A 9,735-nucleotide genomic window follows, 5' to 3' on the forward strand; every position below is an offset into this window, starting at 1 on the left:
CATTTGATTTACCTTCAGTATAACCGATGTCAGTTGTAAGTTGAGATATACATGCCAGCTGCCGGCTTTCTCGGAGAGAATATCGATCGGACGTACTTTGGAGAGCGAAGATCAATGGTTTATGGCCCGTCAAAACTGAGAAATATCGACCCTCTTAAAGATGTCGAAAATGGCGTATTGCCAGATACATAGCTAATAATTCTCGCCCAAACGTGTTGTAACAGGTTTGTGCGGGCTGCAGACGTTTTGAAAAGAATGAAAGAGGTTGAAATTCTGCATCTTTCATTGTCTGAAGGACTGCACCGACTGCTTCTTGCGAGGCATCTGTGGCGAGGTACATCTTGGTGTGTGGATCGGATGGAATATAATGCAAGAACGTCGAGTGAGTCAAGCAGGATTTCAGTCGGTTGAATGCTAGGAGAGCTTGTTCGTTAAGAACTAACTTGCGAGTACCCTTTCGAAGTAAATCAGTGAGAGGTTGAGCAAGTTGAGCGCACTCGGGGATGAATCGACGGTAGTAATTGACTAAACCCAGAAAACGACGCAGTTGTCTTACGGAAGTTGGGGCGGGGTAGTCAGCCAACGTGTTTACTTTTGAGGGTTGTGGTCTGATGCCTTTATGGTCAATGATGTGGCCAAGCACTTCGAGGGAAGGTACACCGAATTCAAATTCCTCAACTTGGAGAATGATACCTTGTTGTCGAAAACGTTCAAAGACGGCTTTCAAATGCTGCATATGTTCAGTGTGTGAACTGCTGGCAATGAGAACATCATTTATGTAGGCGTAAGCGAAATTTAACCCACGTAAGACTTGGTCAATGAAACGTTGGAAGGTCTGGGCAGCATTGCGTAAACCAAAGGGCATTCGGAGGAATTCGAATAAGCCGAAAGGAGTGGTAATTGCCGTTTTCGGTATATCGTCAGTGGCTACTGGTATCTGGTTATAAGCACGGACAAGGTCGAGTTTCGAGAAAACAGTCTTCCCGTCCAGGGTCGAAGCGAAATCATGTATGTGGGGTACAGGGTACTTGTCTGGAACGGTGGCCTTGTTAAGCGCCCGATAGTCTCCACAAGGTCGCCAATCGCCACTGGTCTTCTTCTCTACCATGTGAAGTGGTGATGCCCAAGAAGAACTAAATGGACGTATAATGCCCAACTCGAGCATGTGCTCAAACTCACGTTTGGCTGTAGCCAGCTTATCTGGTGCTAAACGACGAGGACGCGATGACACAGGGTTTCCGGTGGTGAGAATCTTGTGTGTGACCTCGTGATGCAGTTGCGTTGGAAAAGCTGAAGGTTGGAATAAGTCTTTGTATTCCTTGATCGGGTCAGCATATGGGTCAGCTAAATCGGGGGTGAGGACCTTGATTGCAGGAGGCGTTGGACAACACTGGATTCCAGCGATGCTCAAATTGGTTGCTTGGTCCACCAGTCTGCGACCTTTCACGTCTACTAGAAGCCCAAAGTGTGTGAGAAAATCAGCCCCTAGGATAGCAGTTTGTACATCGGCTATTAAAAATACCCAACGAAACGTGCGTCTAAGACCTAGGTTAAGCGTCATGGAACGATGGCCATAAGTGAGGATTCGAGACCCGTTCGCCGCACGAAGTGTAAGAGCCGTAGCTGAGTGACGTTCCTTAGATGAAGACGGTAAGACACTGACTTCAGCACCAGTATCGACTAAGAAACGCTTGTGGGTCAGGTTATCTATAACGTGAAACAGGCGACTTACGTTGGGGCCAAGAACAGTTGTCGCCGTTACTGTCTGGCCTTGTCGTTTCCCTGTTGACGATGAAAGTTACAGGGTTTGACACATTTACGTGCCTTTGAGCCAAACTTTCGATGGTTTCGCCAGATCCATGTAGACTCGTCACGGTTGTAGAATGAACGTGAACGTGTAGGATGAGAGCGTGAAGTTGAGCGAGAGCGGGGGTTAGTTTGGGCGGAAATTTAGGAGATCTGTAGAGAAAGTCCTGCCACTTGCTGCTTCAGGGCATCAACGTCGGTCTGTGTTTGAAGTCATGGCTACTGATTGCACTGAAGGAGAGGGCTTAGTACCATAGCTTGAAAACACTTGGTCAGCCACTTCGGCCAATTTTGGTTGTGTTGTGTCTTTGTCAACACCCCAGGGAGGTTTTGCAACCACAACTCCTTGAGGATGCTCTCATTTACCGCCTGCTTTCCTTGGTGTCATATGTTGGACGGCATCTTCGGGTGGAAGATGTGCAACAACGCAACTATACTTGGTTTGTTGTGATCTAACGCGACGGCACCCAAAAATTGCCTCTGCCTGAGCAAACCACAGTCTAGGATGAGGAATACCGTAAGCTGGTAGTCTTAAACTCAAAATATCTTGCGAGTACGTAGGTGAATCGCTTGAATCAGACATAACAGTAATGAGAAAAAAAGGATACGAGAGTTAGTCTTAAACTCAAAATATCTTGCGAGTACGTAGGTGAATCGCTTGAATCAGACATAACAGTAATGAGAAAAAAAGGAATACGAGAGTTCTAGGTGAACTAAGGAAGATAAATAAATTTCGGGCTCACCAATTATGTAGTGGATAACGTTAGCAAATGCCAGTTCAAAGTAGTTAACTCAAGTGAGTAAAAAAATAGGCGAGATGATACAACTCGCAGTTCGTTGGTACAGTTAGTTATTACCACCACAATAAATCCAACTCGATCTCCTTCCTGGAATCCTCCTTTACATATTCCTAGATACCTTTTATCCCATCGTAGTCTGAAAGGTAGATCACCGCTTGTTAATTCACTGCCAGCGTAACTCGACACAGCAAGAAGGGAACACGCCTTTCACGAGATATAGAATTTGTACTGTGTGTATGCATCCATATTTCCTTGCTTTCATTTAAACAAAAGTTATTCGGTTTGAAGAGAAGAGGGCTCAGCTGAGATTTAGTGAGAGATAGAAAGTGGTACAATTTGAGTAATGATAAGTTACAAAGAAAGTACTAATGTACGATGGTCAGCAGGATCACCATGCCCCAACTGGGCAGACTTGGACCAACACTCATTAATACATAAATTTGCCTTCGACGTCAGACTTCACTGAGTCCACCTGAACCTCTCGTTTATAGCGCTTTTTCGACTGAATGTGGTGCATCGGCGCCCCCTTTTGTTTAAGCTGATACGATATTCGACACGTCTCAATGCAGCGTAATCGGAAGCTCATTCAGTTGAAAGTGGACATCATAAAAGAAAAATTCATCTGGCTTTCAGGTGAGACTTCCGTGAAAACCAAACTGGTGTGCAAATAAATTTATCTGTCAAAAGTAGTCGTACTTTTGATGTGCATTTTTAGCAAAGAGATTGTAACATTTATTTTTCACAATCGATTATTTCCTCTGGGTTTCTACTTTATTGGCCTTTACGAGCTCGTCTTCTACTCTGGTTTTAACGATATTGGAGTTGGAACTTATCTACTCTCTTTTTATGACTACTCGCTTCTTTATGTATACTTTCTCAAGGTGGTCAGGTGATTTTTTAACACATCAAACATGCCGTCTTTTCTGTATCAGGTCCAAAGTGGATCAGCTAAGCTGAAGACAGTATTCAAGTGTTTACCAACCGGTTGTCTGTAACCAGGAAAGTTTGGCAAATTAGGAGTGTATTTTCAAGTTTTTGAATGGAATGTTAGAAATTGTAATTTCTTCCACTTATTTGATAATCGGGGAGAGTCGCTGAACACCTTCTATTCCTAGCGCTTGTAAAGTCATTGGAAGGGATTTTACTGGTAATAAGCAGTAATAAAAACGCGGGAACTTCCTCGGTTTGGGCAGTGTTTGCTAATTTAAGACACTTATTGTGTCGAAGTGGTATATCCCTGAATCCCAAAGGAAGTGTGTGTACCGGACTACAGTATGAGCTGTTTATTCGTACGGTTAATAGACGTGGTTTGTTCTAGCAGTGGAACCGAGACGTCTTCGGGTTTTATAACCGTTGTCTCAGAACTGCAGCTGCCTTAAGCTGGCAACTGCAACGAGACAATAAGGAAACGAGTTTTCGGCCATACAACAGGTCTTCAATCAAAGAATCTATTCAGCGCCAAAAGCTGCGATGGCTTGATCATGTATTGCGCATGACGAATCATTGTTTATCAAAATGGGTACTGTCACCCATGTCCAATCCAGAGTGGCGCAAGCACAGAGGTGGTCAAACTTTGACCCGACAGAGTGAAATCTAATGGATTACAAAAAGTCTTGGTACCGTCAATGTTAGCTGCCTTTCAGGACCGGGTCCCCGTGAACCTGCTGTGTGCGGTTTGAGGCGGTGCATTTAACCACATTCTTGTTGTTACTTTCTACTAGATGATTGTGGTAGATTAACACTAACTCCTTTCCACATCCACGTCCATTTTCATTCTCATTCTTACAACAAGAATGTCAGATAATTTATGATTTTATGGCAGGCTGGCACCGGTGTTGAGTACTGATGTTAAGCTGCCAACGATGATGATGAGGCTGAATGATAACAAAATGACAATGTAAAATTAAAAGTCGCAAAGCAATTCCAAATCTACGGTGGCCTTCTATTGATGTGTGTTTGCCCTGGAAGGTCAAACTATCGAAACATCCCAACTTTCAGGGTGCTAGTAAGGACAATCATTGTGTATATTTTTGAAACAGTGTTAAAGAAAAAGAGGAAAACACATGTAGCAGGCCGTAAACAAGTACAAACAAGTTCAATGGACTCCAGATGTTGTCATGTGAACAAGACATTTCATTTTCTCGTTGCTTTTCAGTTAGATGATCAAGAATTGCATGCACCTGTAAGACAAAGGAAAGACTCAAGTCATGTCAAGTCATGCCAAGTCATGCCATGTCAGGTCAGGTCAGATCCGACCAAGCCAAACCATGTCGAGTCTAGTCGAGTTGAGTTAATTCAGTTAAAGAAGATGATGAGACCTGCAAGACCACCACCACTACTATGCTTTAATCTCCATTTTTGATTAGCGTACGGTGTGTTGCGTTTTTGGAATGTTGTTCATTTAACCATGCTTAGTTCCTGTGCATTCCAAGCGAAACTGGGAGGAGCCACGAATAGGAATAAAACGTCATTCGTTAACTCCGTACAGCAGAATCAGTGTTGGAATTGGATGCTTGGTGGATTATACTCAATCGAAAACTTGGTTGTTGCTGATGAGAGACTCAGCTGAATCCCGGCTGAATATCTTGGCAGCGGTATCCTTCAGCTGAAAGTTTTACAGAAAGGGCTGCCTTATGTTTCCCTTGGTACGACGTCTGAGGTATCAGATCAAATCATAAATGAGGAATTCAGCAGGGGTTAATTTGGGAAATCAAGGTTTCCGTTGGGCATTTCCATCAGGCTTGACTCATAACGATTTCCTTTGTTGGACTGGGATTCGCTTCCTCAATAAAACACTGATCCAGCATCTCAACTGCTCATTTCTCAATTTATCGAATAAAAACACGGAAATCCGATTCTGAATGTCAAGTTTGTCAAACTGAAGTGTTTTATTCGCACAGGGTGTCTTGAGGAAAAGGTCAGAGAGCGTATACGCCTTAAAGACGACGGGAATATTCATGTGAACGTTACAATCAAGAAAATGGACCCCCACACCCTGTATCCTATGAAGCGGTATCTTGCTAGACGACTGGAAGAAACTGGTGCAAGGTTATCTGCACCACTGACACATTAAATGAGTTGGCCGGAAGATTTACTAAAATAACTTGTGATGATGAAGATAGGCAGCCGTACCACAACATCTCGTTGTCGGTACACGTTTGCTGAAAGTAAATGGGGTGTTTCCAAGGTAGAGCAATACATACTTGACTATATCGCCAGTTGAAAGCTGATTTTCACTGCCGTGGAAAGTATGAGCGTTTATATACTTTCGACATCAATTTGTCTTCGCACTGAGCTATAAAAACATTGAATTAAAACTCACTAATATTTTGCCTCATATCAAGACTGTGGGTGATATTTTGAAAAAAATTAAAAATTCACTACAAATGAAAAGAAACCATTTGCATACGTAGTAGTGTCCAAAAATAGTGTAGAGGTATATAAGACGTATGGATTTCGGATGGAGGATCGAGTGAGCAGGCTGTGTTGCCTAAATTTCCCTTACTTGGCTATGTTGTGTCATTCGCTAGTTTACTACCTTGGTTGTCGTTATGATGAATTACCTCGTCATGTATTGGGTTAGCAAGGGTGTGGAGCGTTTTTCTGCTAGTAATGTGAAAGTAATGACCTTACGGCTGTGACACGTTCAGTGCCTAACTGCCATGCCGCCTGAAAGAAGCACCAGGGCTGAAGTGCTATCAGTTTGCTCAAGTCCAGACAAGGGCAGTCGAGATGTGGAGGTTAGGTTGGAAGCACGGACTTTGTGGTTAGTAAGTTCGTGACATAACCACTTAGTCATCTGAAGCTCAGTCTAAATAACCTAACCATGGGATAGCATTCATGCTTGTGTTTGGCCCCCATCCCAACACGTAGTGTCTGGTACCATTATTGACCCCGGTGTTTCAGACGGTCTATCAGAAACTCGGGTATCAACGGGTGAGTACCACCCAACAGGTCACCGAGAAAGTGCATGTCGATAACAACGGGAAACAGTGCGTACGACTGGACTACTATCAAACAAAGGATCTTTGTTATCCAAGCCCCTTTGATTCTTCAGATTAGCCCTGTTTTATCTGACGTCCTGCGAAGCAGTCCAAAGTTATTTTGGATCCATGTCGGAACCGAAGAAGCTTTGGCCCCGTGTGAGGTACAACTAGTAAGTATATGAATCAGAAGACTCTAAGGTAAGATGATATGGTCCCAGCGTTTCGGCAGTATGAGTCAGTGAATATGTGTCGCGTTTTGTTTAAACCGGGTCTTATCCAGATCCTGTCAGTTTAAGAAAGTGTTCATGAATGTCCATATAGTTATGCTGCAGTTTGTGACGGATTACAGCACAACCACCCAGATCAGCAGAAGCTCTATATGGGTCTTTTTTGAAGGTCACCTGTTGGTCCCCCTGTTCTTCAGCCGCAAAAATTTATTGCATGTTCGTCGTACTGTATTGCTGTGTGTTATTCTGAGTGAAATCGAATGGTCTTTTGTTGGGGCACACCTCGCTCCGCGTGTATCACATATGGATCTACTTTGTTGCCCTATACACTCAGTGATTCTTTTCCCTCAAGGGTGTCACTGTTAACTATCCTCAGGCGGCGTGCAACCATGAACGCCCTTTGCCTCAGAGCTCTTCAATGAAGGACACGAACCAAGTATTTTCATGCCATTAGACGTGAAAGTAAATATCTCATTTGCACAGAGCTTCCTCTCGAGCATTCTCAAAATTTTCCTGGACATTCTTTGAAAACCGCACAATAATGAAAAAGCGCTGCAAGTCAGTCCCATTATTTCCGTAGCAACTTTTACCTTCCATTAGATGCGGGGACGGTTGTTTGGTCAGACACCACTCGTATGCTTAATCAGTAGACCTCACCGTCATACAGGTATGTCCTAAGGGTGGTGCAGGCCTCCAATTGGTCTTCCAAACACACTGTTTGGCTGTTCACAGATAATTTGCAATTGTGGGTCACCCGTCTGGCATACTGATGACATTACAACCACCCCAAACTCTGGTCCCACGGTCGTATTTCCTACACGGGCCACAGGGCATCCAGCCATTTTTTTACACACTGCTGAACACAAACTGCATATCGCATTGACCATTTATGACTGGGGGTCCATTGGTATCTTCTGATTTGCCAAACAAATTCGGAAACGGAGGCCAAGTTTTACTGGTGAACAGTGATAGATGGGTACATGAATGGAGTATGACTCGCAGACAATATAAGATTGATTTTTACAACCCTGCCTAGCGTCCGCATAGTGAAGTTTCTGCTCAGATTGGCGTATATACGTGGGTGGTTCGTGGTTAACACAAAGCCTGTACTGGACTCGGATTGGCACTTGATTGGTGGGCATGTCTGAACCGGGAGGACCAGTCTGATGACTCATGAATTTCAGAGAAAGCTGTGGAATAGTTTAAAAAATACTTTTATACGTGCTGAATTTTGTTGAAAACTGTACACCATTTAAACTTACCTGAGTTCTCTGCAGGTGTAGTTGGATACTTGGCAACGCGGCGCCACCGAACGTTCATAATTTTGTTTGGGAAATGCTGCAGTTTGGCAGCGACTCGAAGTGGTACTGTCCACGGATGTGCTTCATCCCAATACTCGGTGATCTTGCTTATTCTCACCAGCGCTTTCAGAATAAGCCGTTCATCGTTAACGACGTAATTTGCCCGGGGGCAGGAAATCATATCCGACGGGATCGCCAGATGACTGATCAGCTTGTTTCATTTCAAGGATAATAACACGAACGGTAATGAAAAATTTAAGTTGTTTTGGGCAAAACAAAGTAAGCTGCAGCGAATCATGTGACGTTGATTGTACAAAAATAAAGAACGAACTATGCAAAAGTCGTCGCTTATGGAATACTGGATGGGCGCGAAGGGTTTAAATGAAGTTGTGAGTGATGGATAGGTTGTATTAACCATACAACGAATTGCACAATCGCTCATGAATAAATGAAAGCTGCCGAAATAGGTCTCCAATGCACCTAGTCCGGGTGCTGACAGTAAAATAGTTGAGTGTTTAATACCGTGTTCAGGAAGGTCATATCTAGACGAGTTTTTACAATCTGTAACTAGAATGCTGTGAATTCCTGCTCGCCATACTTCATCCCGAGAAATATCTGTCAATTGCCAAGAGAGCGGACACAAGTTAAGCAAAACCTAACGCATCTAACGCATCACATTGGGAACCACCACTGTGCAGTGCATGAACTTACCGAATGGATGAATAGTCGTTTGTGTTGATTACTTGAAGATACACTGATGTGATCGATAGTCATTCGTCAACAAACCATGTTTCTGGCACCCCTAGAGGGACGGCCATTGCATCTGGTGGTTATCCGCATGTTCTTGACAGTGGCAGCTCCCCTTCAATGAGATGAATACTGAGCGCGCATTCCTCAAGGTGGCAAATGCTATACGAACTACTTAATGTGAGAACATGAATTTTGCTCGTTAGGATATTGCGGATCGTCTGAAATGCAACCATCTTTTCCGGTTGTTGTACCAGCTTATAGGACGAAATATCTATCACACGTTCTGGATATATTTGTATTACTTACAAATGATCACTAGAGACGTGAATCTTCTAGACTATCCAAGCAGTTCGCTCAAGTAGACTGTTTGTGGAAAACCATGGAGGCACCGAAGGTCGGCATCGACTCAATGACCGATTCCTGCCGGCTTGCCAGATCACCAAAGACATTACACAAATGCACATTCATTGTAACACTGATGGCGTCTGATTAGGGCTTTACTGTCAACTTACCCATGTTCTTGTGCAGAGTGTCACACAGGTATGTGTTATTTGTGAACATCAGGCCGATTCTTATAAGCGACTAAATCGGTACACCTCTAGCTGGACAATCGCACCACCCATCTATGTAATTAAAACAGGTCAAGCCACGGTCTAATATGGTTGAGTTGATTGCTTCCATTGATCAGCGAAGGATCAAGCCACAGTCAGCCTTAAGTAGGCGTAACAATAACAGTTGTTGTAGCTTCCAGGTGTGTGATACCTTACACCTGGAGACCGCTGAATCCTATGCCACCGATTTAATTGTGACATTGGACGATTTGTTCAGCAGTAAGGATACTAAATTCCTCCTAAGACACGACGCT

Source organism: Opisthorchis viverrini (genome assembly GCF_000715545.1).
Source record: "Opisthorchis viverrini unplaced genomic scaffold opera_v5_107, whole genome shotgun sequence".
NCBI classification, from domain to species: domain Eukaryota; kingdom Metazoa; phylum Platyhelminthes; class Trematoda; order Opisthorchiida; family Opisthorchiidae; genus Opisthorchis; species Opisthorchis viverrini.